Below are 13706 nucleotides of genomic sequence, written 5' to 3'. Positions count from 1 at the left end.
TTGACTTCGCTGTTCGTCCATGGATCCTCATTTGGGTCACTCAGATGCTTTTGCTAACGATGACATTGTCAGCACAGTGGTTAATGTAAGACAATGAAGTGTCCACCTCCATGTCTGTCTCATGGACAATTATATTTCATTCTGTATGTTCAAAGCATAAGTTGTAGTGCTAGCTTAGCGTTAGCATGTGGCAGCATGTATACTGCCATGACAACAGTGACTGTATGTTCCCTAGGCGAGTGAAACGGTCAGAAATAAAGCATTAAATATTTCAAGTATGGAGAGCAGAATGTAGGAGTGTGGTTATGTTGGTGCATCATGTTTCATTAATGTAAACACAGAGCTCTGTCGGCACGATGAAGTGAGCGGCCTGCTGGCTCCACTGTGGTATTCAGTATGTTGTGGTTCAGCCATGTCTCCATAAAAATCTAAATACAGCCTCGTTTATGGTCCTCTGTGTAGCGATGGTCAGTCTGAGCTTCTGTTAGCGACTGATCTTACTTTATTTATTTATTTATTTATTTATTTATTTATGCCCAGGCAGTTTATTAACCCAGTAACCCAGAATGACAAAGCATATCCCCCCCCCCCCCCCTCTCTCTCTCCTGCAGACTCTGTAATTAAAATCACGTTTAGTATTTAATAAATTGTACAGTTGAGTTTTGTATTATAACCCTAATGGTTATGTTTTTTAGTTCTCACCCAGTCATATGAGTCTGGTAAAAACAGAAGAATGTGTGTATGAAGAGCACAAACCACAGTTTAATATAGTAGTTTATAATATGACTTTAGTCATTTCTATATCTTTACTTTCTCTGTTGGACTAAACAGTATTTTCTCTCTGCAGACTGTGTCCGAGTGTAAGTGTGAAATCCTGCACTGATGTGGTTTCAGCTCTCTGTACAAATCCATCACACATCAGAGAGCTGGATCTGAGGAGGTGTGAACTAGGAGACTCAGGAGTGGAGAAGCTCTGTGATCTACTGAAGAAACACGAGTGTAAACTGGAGACACTGCTGTGAGTAACTCAGTGATGTGATGAAACAGCTTTAATAACGTGCAGTAACAATTACAAACCTCTCGCCAGCACTAACAAGTAATGTCTAACTAACATGTCTAACCTGCTGTTTAGATCTGATTTATTATCAGTAATTAAGAGTAAATAAGGATTTATTTGAGGAGGATGTAGGATTATGAACAAGTAGTGAGAGGTAGACACTCACTAAAGGACACCAGAAAAACATCCACACTGGACGTCTCATGACCAGACGAATGTGTTATGTGTTAGATCTTAAGATGTCCACAGAGAGACATATTTTCCATGGACAGATCAGAACCTCACAAGGACATTTACAGTAGGTGGACAACCAGAATGGTTATTACCGTCGCGGAAAAGCGGCAGCTGCCAAAATAAATCAGTTGCATTTTAAAGTCATTCGTGAAATGACCGCCATGTGGTGCAACGTGACATTTTTCACTCTACACAGTTTTAAATATAGTTAAGTCATAAAAAAGTCTTAACAATATGTTGAATTGAAGAAATACTACAGTGATTGTAATTTCTACATCTGAGAACTTTATACAAAAAAAATGAAAAATCTGAACCAGAGATATTGATATTTATTGTATAATAATGAGTCAAAAAAACAAACATTAGTTAAATGTTGTTTGGACTGAAAATCAAGTTCACTAGCTGATAATTTTATTTGTACGAAGAATGAACTGTTATATAGCCTATCTCTGTTTGTATCTGTTTATTGTTATTTTAAAAAAATATTCAAAAATACATTAAACTTTAAATATAGCAATAACTGGTAAAATAGCCTTTCAGAATAAAACATTACAATAACACAAAAAAGACGCACTAAGAATGCTGTGTTGTTTCTGTAAACACATGTTGGGTGGTTTATGCTGGGTCAAAATTCTGGGTTATTTCGGGTACTTTAAACACATTGTTGTGTTGCTCATGTTGGATCAAATGAGATGTAGTGAGTTATTTACAAATGAACCACCTGGTTGGGTTATTTTGACCCAAAAATTGGTTTATTTATTTATTCTGTTTTCTCCAAACGGCAGCCTGCAAAATGTTTAAAATATTACTGTTACTGTGTACAAGTGTATTTTTTGGAGATTTGAGCTTCAGGAAATCTCCTGGCGCTCTGCGCATAACCTGACGCCTATCTAGGGAGCCTACGGAGTGAGTGAGGAGCGATAGTACATTTGGGCGTGACATATCGTGATCCTCGTCTTTAACCTCCTACGTAGTCTTATCAGCGCTCAGCTGCAGGCATAATGTAAAAAAATGTGTTGGGGGGAAAAACAGCAAGGAGACTGACTCTGACCATTTTAATAATTCGCTTATACACAGAGTTTCGGTTCATTTTCTGACGCGCTCACGTTCACTGAAAACAATACAGAATAGCGTTTGCTTTAATTATTTTACAAAATCATTAAGTTTTTTCATCATTGTGACGGCTAAAAATAGATGCAGGATTTTTTTATATAGTCTAAATAAAACTGCTTTTCTAAACATGGGCTATCGTTGTTTATCTCCTCCTCTTTAATTCTCTACAAAGTCTAATCAGCACACACCTGCACGCATAAAGTTTTCTTGAGCGCTAGGGAATTTTGTTGTAATATTTAATCATATACTGAACAAAAATATAAACGCAACACTTTTGTTTTTGCTCCCATTTTTTAAGAGATGAACTCAAAGATCTGAAACATTTTCTACATAAACAAAATAACCATATCTCTCAAATATTGTTCACAAATCTGTCAAAATCCGTTACGATGAAGAACTGGAGTCAAGTCGAGGTCCCAATGAGGACGACGAGCATGCAGATGAGCTTCCCTGAGACTGTTTCTGACAGTTTGTGCAGAAATTCTTTGGTTATGCACTCCGATTGTTTCAGCAGCTGTCCGAGTGGCTGGTCTCAGACGATCATGGAGGTGAACATGCTGGATGTGGAGGTCCTGGGCTGGTGTGGTTACACGTCGTTTGCGGTTGTGAGGCTGGTTGGATGTACTGCCAAATCCTCTGAAACACCTTTGGAGACGGCTTATGGTAGAGAAATGAACATTCAATTCACGAGCAACAGCTCTGGTGGACATTCCTGCTGTCAGCATGCCAATTGCACGCTCCCTCAAAACTTGCGACATCTGTGGCATTGTGCTGTGTGATTCAACTGAACCTTTCAAAGTGGCCTTTTACAGGTGGCCAGTCTAAGGCACACCTGTGCAATAATCATGCTGTCTAATCTTGATGTGGCACACCTGTGAGGTGGGATGAATTATCTCGGCAAAGGAGAAGTGCTTACTATCACACATTTAGACTGATTTGTGTCCAATATTTGAAAGATATGGTTATTTTGTGTATGTAGAAAATGTTTCAGATCTTTGAGTTCATCTCATAAAAAATGGGAGCAAAAACAAAAGTGTTGCGTTTATATTTTTGTTCAGTATATTAATGATGTATAATCAGGGGCTCTTATTCCTATTTGTCCTGTAATGTTGTTCTTTTAGTGTCACTGTGTGTGCTTTACAATGGCAGGCAACATTAAAATACAAATTATTCACTCTCCCCAGGTGTGAATCAGCTGTTCTTATCTATACATTCAGAGGAACTGTAATGCACCTCTCCACACTTTAAGACCTGGATTTTGAAGACCTGCAGTGATTCGGGCCTCTTCTTAAATTTCTGCAAATTTGATCTTCTGGATTCTAGATTCTAAGATTTATTGTTTCACTGGAATAGAAGAAATGGAGATTTACCTAATCATAACATAAATTGTATTGGTTTTAATCACGCTACACTCTAAAAAATGATTCTGTGGCCTTGTAAATTTCACAGTTATAAAAAAGTTATGTTACCTTAATAAAATCTCTAAAAGTCACATACATGATTGTTTAAGTTAAACAAATCAAAATAAATGCCTAAAAAAAACAATTATTTATTTTGTATTAAATTTACACTATAATTTAAGTTTACTTCACTAGTAAAAATCAGTATTTGACTAACTGAATTATATTTTTAACATGCACTTAATATTTTTTGATACATTTCAATCAAAATATCTGTTAATGGAGTAATTGTACTGATTAGTTTCAAGGACTACAATTATAAATTATTCCAACTCAATATTCTTTATTTTTAACAACAAAAACTTAAATAATTGAGTAAATTGCCCTGTGCAAGTGCTCATGGGAAATCTGGTGTAACATCAGAGACAAGAAGGCTGTGAAGATGTGAGAATGGACATGAAGCATCTGGGACATTCTGGAACATTCCTTACAAATCCTGGTGAGTAAACGGCTAACACAAGTTACTGTAATAATGACTCTGTCTGCCTGCACACACAACTTTATAGTGTGTGAGTTACTGTTCTGAATCCTGTCACAGACGAGCTCCAGAGCTAACGATAGCTAGCAACAGGCCAGTCCTGGGGTTCAGTGTGATTTAGCTTGTTTGTTCCAACCACCAAACTGCTCAGCTAAAGCGCGTTTAATACAGACACTTAAACTCTGGTGTAAAAGGAGAGATTTAACACCGAGCAGCAGCGCGTGTATGTCCGCGTTTTTTCCGGGTTTCTCGGTGTAAACGGCGGCGGTTGTGCCGCAATATTTGAATTTCTCCCGCCAAATGCGGTGATTTTGCGCAGCCAACCGCCACTGTGGAGAGGATATAAAACTAGCATGTTCAAATAATTACCGCATGTGTACCGGTCCACCTCACACACTGAACCGCGAGTCTGCTCGGTCACTCCGACACTTTAAGGAAGAAACTCAGAACAAATCCGGTTTAAACAGCAGAAATGAGGTGCAGTGTCCGGGTTCTGGCAGTGTTTTATCCGTTACTGTATATGAGTATTTTTAACATGATTAAACACTGAGCACGCAGCGGCAGATGTTATAAAATAAATGTGCTAAGTACTGTACTAGTAACTAAAGCTATGAAATATAAAGATTTAGTGAAAATACAACATTTCTCTCAGAATTAGAACTGGGAGAAAGTAATATGAAATTAAAATATTGAAGTGAAACATTATGTATGTTCTGATATGTAAGTAAAAGAACCTAAAACTGATTGATTGTGTGTGTTTGTGTGAAACATGTTATATATTTTCTATATCTTTTTCACAGCACCAGCACCACTAATGAAGAGAAGTTGAATAGAGATAAAACAGGAGGTAAATGTCAACTTTTTTAAATGTTACAGAAGTATTAAATGTGTAACCATTGAATCAAAGATAGAAATAGACTATTAGTCCAAAAAGTATGTATTTGAACGGAAGTACTATTTTACCAGTCTGTTAGACTTTATTAACAGTCACACTTGTACTTACTTGTATACTATTGTTCCCTTTTCAGGTGCCAGTTTATGGGATGGCGGTGTAAGCTCTGCACATTTGTTGCATCATTAAAAGAAATTTCGATCATTATGGAGTGAAGCATGGTACTGTTGGTCATGGATATTTTGTGTCCTGTCTTCATTTAGACTGTCATTGCTTCTTTAAGACCTGAGAAGGTCTGCACACACATTTGTATGGATCCCACAGTTTGCAGGAAACTGAAGTGTGAAGGTGTGCAATCTTTCAGATGTAAAATGTGACTCATTAGATTCTAATACAAAAGTCTACTTTCCATGTGTTAACTGTATAATACTTGTGGCAGGAGTATTGTTTCTGAAACTAATAACTAATAACATAAATTCAGCTCTTTCTTTATGATTTTGTTACATGTCATTTGCAAAGTAAACCAGGTTGAGTTTAGACTTCATGTCTTGTCAAATTTGGCAAATAAATGTTTAATTAAAACGAAAATGTGTGTATTGTTTCTTTCATTCAGTTAAAATATTTAGTAAATGTAGCACATTTGTTTATTAAATAATAGTATAATTTTCAGTATCTTCTACCTTCCATTTCAATTATATCTACTCAATTATTTTACTCATTTTCACTTTTCCTTAACTTCTAATTTTCATTACATTTACTCAATTTTGTACATCATTGTACTAAATATAGTTATTCAGGTCTACTTAATTTTTTTACTGACTTGTACTCAATTCATGAAGTATATTTTACATGATTTTTATATTTTTTTATATTTACTCAATATTTTTAAGTGTAAAAATGTTTCACCAAAAAAATTGAGTACAGCACAGTTTTATTTTTTAGAGTGTATACACAATAATTTTCTTTGGTATTTTTTTATAAAATATTAAAAGTTAATATTTTATAAAAAATAAAAAAAAAGCATTTACTTACATCTAAACTGAGTCGTTTACATAAATCACTGATCAATAGCTCATGATACATACATTTAAACAGTGTATTCATACAGATGTACCTGTTTTACATGGAAAGTTACAGGTTTGTTACTGAATTTACTCCGATAAAGAGCCATAAAGGAACTGTGGCAGCGGGCACACCTAAATATAAATGCAGGATTATTTTTTATAGTCTAAATAAAAATGCTTTTATAAATGTGGGTTATTGTTATCTACTTTAAATATTGGTTAAAACAGCCAGGAAACTGACTCTGACCATTTTAATAATTCATTGATAAAGTAGTGATTTCTTCGGTTTCGGCTGTGCTGATGGTGATAATGTCATCTCGTCGTCTCCGCACAAGTGGACGCACCTATAATTCACTTTTCATACGAATTACATATTCTAATAATTTGCTTTTCATTAGTTTATATAAAAGCAGATATTTCGCTTTCTGTAAGTATACAGTATATTTTTTCATGTCTGTGAGGCGAGTATACACAGAGTTTCGGTTCATTTTCTGACGTGCTCAAGTTCACCGAAAACAATACAGAACCCTGTTTATTTTCTTTATTTAACAAAATCATAAAGTTTTTTCGTCATTGTGAGCGCACCTAAATAAAAGTAGAATCTTATAAAGGCTTTGTAGCTTATAAAGTTTTTGCACATTAATCTGACAGTGTTTCAATTTTATGGTTATTTAGTTTCATTTATTTCAGTTAATTCAATTCGATTTTATTTGTATAGCGCTTTTAACAATTGGCATTGTCCCAAAGCAGCTTTACACAATCAAAAAAATTATTTAAGTTTGTATGGAATTTTTAATGTGTATAAATCAAAATGATCAGTTAGTCCCTGTGAGCAAGCCAAGGGCAACAGTGGCAAGGGAAAACTCCCTAAGATGGTAATAGGAAGAAACCTTAAAAGGAACCAGACTCAACAGGGAACCCATCCTCATCTGGGTGAAACAGAAAGCAGGAATTGATCTGCATTCATATGTGTTGGTTGGCAGGCAGTTCAGCATAATAGCTGATGTTAATTGATGTTAATATGGAGTCCAGTTGGTTATTGAAAACTCAGGTAGACTTGGAAAAAGTTTCAGTCCTGAACTATCGAACAGTCAAGTCCTCACAGAAACAGCTGGCAACACCAGTCGAGGCCAGAACCGTCTTCTAGGTAAAGAGAATCATCCCCAGACACCAGACGCATCCCAAAGAGACACACGGGGCATCCATGTGACGAGATCTTCAACCAGAAGCGGGGCACCAGGATGGGTCAGACAGGTCCGGAGGGCAGAGGGAGTCTGGATCACTGGCAGCTCAGGAACGACATGTGTAGCTCGACAGAGAGAGAGAGAAAGAGTGAAAGGGGGAGACAGGAGGGGAGAGGAAAGAGAAAGAGGGGGAGAAAGAGAAGAAGAGGAGAGATGGCAGTTAGGTATGGTCACAGTCACACAATGTATAATGTGAATGTATATTTAGTGTAGAGTGCAAGCAGAGACTTCGGCAGGACTAACTATGACATCATAACTAAAAGGGAGAGCCAAAAGGAAACACAAACATGAGGGCTTCCTGAGATGTAAAGCAACCAATCACCGCACCGTCAACAAACCTAAGTGATCAATGGGAGTGGGGAAGACAGCATCTAAACATACACTATAATACACAAAACAGTTCACCATAATACTCTACGTCCATGAGTCCCCCAGATCTGCTTCTTTACCTAAGGCAAATCTATTTATAAAAATGCTTGGCTAAATAAATAGGTTTTTAGCCTGGACTTAAACACTGAGACTGTGTCTGAGTCTCGAACACTATTTGGAAGACTATTCCATAATTTTGGGGCTTTGTAAGAAAAAGCTCTGCCCCCAGCTGTATTTTTCATAATACGCGGTACTGATAAGCAGCCTGCATCCTTTGATCGAATTTCTTATGTCCTGCACACATTGCTCAACTTTAGTAACCTGGTTTATCTCATCAGGTTTTGCTGAGACATATAACTGTGTGTCGTCAGCATAACAGTAAAAACTAATACAATGCTTACGGATTATGTTGCCCAGAAGAAGCATGTAAAGGGAAAAAAGCAATGGGCCTAAAACTGAACCCAATCTAATTAATAAATCTACTACAAATTTAAAGAACACAAAATATAAGATGACACAAGACCCTACACGTGTAGCTTTTCTAATTACACATAATAAAATCTAAAGGCTCATTGTGTTAACATTTACATTGCTTAAATTTGATCCTAAAAATATTTGATATAATTAAAATTATAAATTTGTACTGTAATGTTACAACTGTGATCATGAATTCGTTGAACTACAATGTTTCACTTGATTTTATCTGCAACTACGTGCAGCTCTAAAGGAGCTGCGGCTTATTAATTCTGGAGAGGACGACCTGATGCCTGAGGCGTCAGTCTGTAGTTATATAGCGCCACTCAACGGTAAAAGCCAGCAAACGCACACAATTCAAAAATAAAACAGTAAAAAATATATATTTCATGAATACAATTGTACATTACTAATTTCTACTAAATTCTTTAGCTGATTACAAAATCTGAAAATTATCAATACCCAGTGGTGGATGAAGTACATGAATTCAGTACTAAAAAAAGAATTTCTCACTTTTAAATGTACTTGAGTATCGAAAATTAAACGTCCTGTGATTTATTATGGCTTTATTGTTATTTTATTACTTTTGTGATCAGACACTCGCTTAAATTACTTGTTGAAACGGCCTTTGTGTCACTCTGGGCACAGATCTGTTAATACAGTGTGTTCAGAAAGTCTCTCCACATTGGTCACGTAGAATAGTAGTAGTGTGTTGACGCGCTCTTGTTTGGCTCCACCAGTCTGTTGTACGTATCCGAGGAGTTCTTTCCTTTACATCGGCCGTGTATTTTTGTGTGAAAATGTTAACCATTGAAGAACGTGTTTTTGTAGTGGAGCGCGTTTTTAAAGCTGGAGATAAATACTCAGATTTAGTTTGTGGGAAATTTCAAGCAGCTTTTCCAGACACAAGAATACGACATCGCGACCCTGTGTGAGATTTAATAATAAATACATGAGTGAGAATAATAATGAGTTTCATTAAACCAATATTTTCCCATAAACTTCTCTCTCTGGCCACAGTGGAGGGACTTTTTGAACGCACTGTATAAGGTCATAAAATATTCTGACACTGATGTCAATTAACGTTATCTTGAATAAGCCACATGCAGATAAGTCATTTTTATTAGGGAGATCTGAGTGAAATACCAGTAAGGAAACTTTACTCTTAAGATTTAGTTTAAACTGAACATCTCTGCACATGGCTACCAGGATTCCTCTAAGTAAAATGTTTTAAACTATTTAAACCAAATGATGCAGAATTTTATGCCCCAAGTCGTCCACAAGTTTCACCATTTCGTGAGCTAAATGGGCGGCGCGTTGTCATGAAGAAGACACACTTCACTTTTGTTCACACGGGTCCACCATTTTGGTTTTGACCCTCTAGTGGCATCATGTGGAACTACACTGTGGGTTTTTAAACAAGAAGAAACCTTCACAAACACACCCATTTCCAGACACATAATTTGGGCAAATATGGATTATATCACACGAGTTGTAATAAAAATCAAGACATCAGTTGAACACGTGTGGGTCACACCACGTCACCATGAGCTTACTCATCATCTCTTTACTTTATAATTAATAGTTTATTTTACGTTTCTAAGAGTGAAAATCCATCACATTAACAGTCATTAACTTTAAATTACTGTCCGTTTATAATTTTAAATATTAAAAATTATTAATCATTTAAAATGTGTTTTTTCTTTGTATTGAAATAATATTGAGTTGAGACATCAAAATCACGTTTAGTATTTAATAAATTGTACAGTTGAGTTTTGTATTATAACCCTAATGGTTATGTTTTTTAGTTCTCACCCAGTCATATGAGTCTGGTAAAAACAGAAGAATGTGTGTATGAAGAGCACAAACCACAGTTTAATATAGTAGTTTATAATACTACTTTAGTCATTTCTATATCTTTCCTTTCTCTGTTGGACTAAACAGTATTTTCTCTCTGCAGACTGTGTAAGAGTGTAAGTGTGAAATCCTGCACTGATGTGGTTTCAGCTCTCTGTACAAATCCATCACACATCAGAGAGCTGGATCTGAGTGGGTGTAAACTAGGAGACTCGGGAGTGGAAAAGCTCTGTGATCTACTGAAGAAACACGAGTGTAAACTGGAGACACTGCGGTGAGTCTGTCAAAAACAGGAGAATGTATATAAGATTGAAGAACACGAACCAGAGATTTAGAAATGTGTTTGTAATATTACTCGAGCCATGTTTTCTGTTTTTAAGTTAAAATCAACTCCCAAACCTACTGCTAGTTTCTAGAAGACATTTTCTGTAAACAGTGTTACAGGAAGAAGTCTACATCATTGAAGTAGGACATTGCACAGAGCTCCATCACATGCATTTAAGAACTCTATTGCTTGGCTGCCAGTAAAGGCCTCAAAGTCCACACAATGCCCCCCCCCCCAAACCTGCCTTTTTTATTTCAAGTTGTTTATTTGTTATAATTAATCTCAGGATTTAAAATCAATTTCAAATCAAGTAAGACAGTAAGATTATTTAGTTTAGTTACTACACTAATAGTAGCTCAATAATTGTGCAAATTAAAATATCCACTTGAGTAAGGCCAAAACTCTCTCATCATAAACATTCAGGTTTATTAATATTTTTAATTGACTGAGAGCAGTGTATTTTTCATCAATAAAATGGATTCTTGGGAATACAACTCCTCTAATACAATGTCTAATAATTGAATAAAATCTTTTACACAAAACTAAATATATATAATCCAGATTTTCTTGTATTTTAATGGAGTCTTTCTAAAGGATTTTTTATCTCTCATTTTCGGTCCAGTTCCTGTACCTGAGCAGGTTCTGAGTTATTAAGCCACACAGTGACCTATGAATCATTCAAGCATAAAAAATGATAATCAGATAAACAGACGATCAGGCGGTGATTAGTTCACTGCTGATGCTGAATGCTGAGTGGTTGGAACAGACGAGAGGGGAAATGAGGTCGCTGCTGAGGATGTTACATAAACAAGTTTCATCATGGTGCTTGATGGGTTTTGCAAATGCACTTGACAATACTGTTCTTGCAAGAACTGTTCCGGGACAGCTGACCTTCATGTCTTAAAATAACAGCCGACTGTTGTTGTTGTTAATTACCCAATTTTATAATTTTATCTTTTTGGAATTAAAAAAAAAACAGTATTGCACTAGAATATAGAAAATAAATCACTAAACAAAAAAAAATTAATTATAAGGTGTGTCCAAACTTTTGACTGGTTCTGTACATATATATATTACATGTGTGCCTACATCGTTATTTATCCCTGTGAAGTAATTAATATATAAAAATGTTTCTCTCTGCAGGTTAGTAAAGTGCAGTATAACAGATAGACACTGTGCTGCTCTGACTGCTGCACTAAAGTTAAACTCCTCACATCTGAAAGATCTGGATCTGAGGTGGAATAAACTGGGAAATTCAGTCACACAACTCGAGGAATTACTGCAGCGTTCAGGAGGACGACTAGTGTAAGTAAACTTAACACACAGACAGAGTAGTGCAGAATGTGTACTTTCTGTAGAATATAATGTAGCTGTAAGAGTGAAGTGAAAGAGGAATATAAATGCTCAAATCAGCAGCATGTTGGTGATCATACTGAGAGAAGCACATAGAATATACCTTTAGGAACTGAATTAAAACACAACAGTAATTTGTCACTTCATGATAATAACTATACAGTTCTGATTTAATAGAAGTGAACTTTCATCTGATTCGTTTCTGTTCTCCACAGAAATACCACTGCAGTTATAATCTCATCTTTCAAGTTTATTTTCCTTTCATGCCAGATTTCATGTGTTTATAAAGTTTAACTAAATGTGATACATGTGTAATTTTAATGACAATTTTAAAGAAAAAGAGACACAGGGTACAGATTTAAAACATTTTTTTCTGTTTTGATTTTTACAGACATAACTCCTTCAGAAGTTAAATTAAACATTCCTCTGATGGGAGAAAGGAAGCAGCGTGTACAGTAAGTTAGGAAGCAGTGTGGATCGTGATTAAACTCAGCAGCACCAGGACAGTAGTGGAACAGACACTCAACAAACCCAGAATTCAGTCTTCAGGAGGTTTATATAAGATCACAGAACAGAATTGGAGTAATGAAACCAGTAACACCAGTAACACACAGAGACTGGAGGCTAAACAGGGGCTACACAAGCTCTCCCACCTCCAGTCCATAAAACAAATAGTACTAGATAAACTTCAAAGAAACTCATCAATGTAGGACAGAAGAAGACAAAAGTGTCCTGTGTCCTGTATGTGACTGTCTCCTATTTCAGTGAATTTACTGCTCACTTTCTGAACAATGAAGTATTTTAAAAAGTAAGAGTTTGTTTTTGGCCATGTTCTGGTTTCTGGTGATTTGTTCCACAGAGTCTTTTAACACTAAACCTCTTATTCAGTATGAACTGAAATAAACCTGTTTATAAGAAAGAAAACTAAAGAAGAGACTGAATCTGTTGTTAATTTATAAATTATGTGTTATATTCAGTATCTATGTAAATTGTGCTCATGAGTAAAATCTTTATTTACTCTTCAAGACTCATGTTTTTATTAATTACATAAAGTCTGTGTTCTTCACTACACTGATAACACACACATTAGTAGCACCACAAATAGATGCTGCTCTAATCCTACCAATAAATTCAACTAAATAAAAGGAAATTACACTGAGAACATTTCATTAAACTCATTCCAAATATGTACACAGGCTTCATGTGAATGAAATAAATGTACATTTTACATGAACTGTTACATTTACAATTAGTTTTCACACATTCAACATGATTTCACATCAGTTTAACTGGAACAACATTGAACTCTATGGACTCACCTGACCTGAGGATCGAACCCAAGACCCTGGAGCTGTCAGGTGATAACCTTTCACTCTACCTCATTCATTCACTCATTTTCTTTACCATGTATACTGTATATAGAGTCGTGGGAGACCTGGAGTCTATCCCAGGAGACTTCAGGAGACATGGCCAGGTTCTCCATGGACAATCCATTGCAGGGCACATACACACACACACACACACAGGGCAATTTAAGGACGACTGCTCTGTGAAGAAAATATATTTCTCTATATATTAACTGTCAATATATTGAATGATTTGATGTTCTGATCTAAATATATATTCACTATATACTTCATAATATATTAAATTTGGTTGAATATATCTATTTTTTTATAATATACTTATGCAATATGCTTATGGCTCATTTGCTTAGACATATACAAGACCATAATGAGATTAAAGCCAGATATAAATGAGATGCATGAAACACAAGTGAGAAATA

General features: G+C 35.7%; 1 pseudogene; it reads left to right on the top strand.

Moving 5' to 3' along the window:
* The window catches only part of LOC128527604 (NACHT, LRR and PYD domains-containing protein 3-like), a 29805-nt pseudogene extending 16398 nt beyond the window's left edge, over window positions 1–13407 (top strand).
* The last annotated feature ends 299 nt before the right edge of the window (window positions 13408–13706 follow it).

This window comes from Clarias gariepinus, chromosome 7, assembly GCF_024256425.1.
Source record: "Clarias gariepinus isolate MV-2021 ecotype Netherlands chromosome 7, CGAR_prim_01v2, whole genome shotgun sequence".
Classification (NCBI taxonomy): domain Eukaryota; kingdom Metazoa; phylum Chordata; class Actinopteri; order Siluriformes; family Clariidae; genus Clarias; species Clarias gariepinus.
Note: the sequence above shows the minus strand (reverse complement) of the source record. Positions and strands in the feature narration are given on the sequence as shown.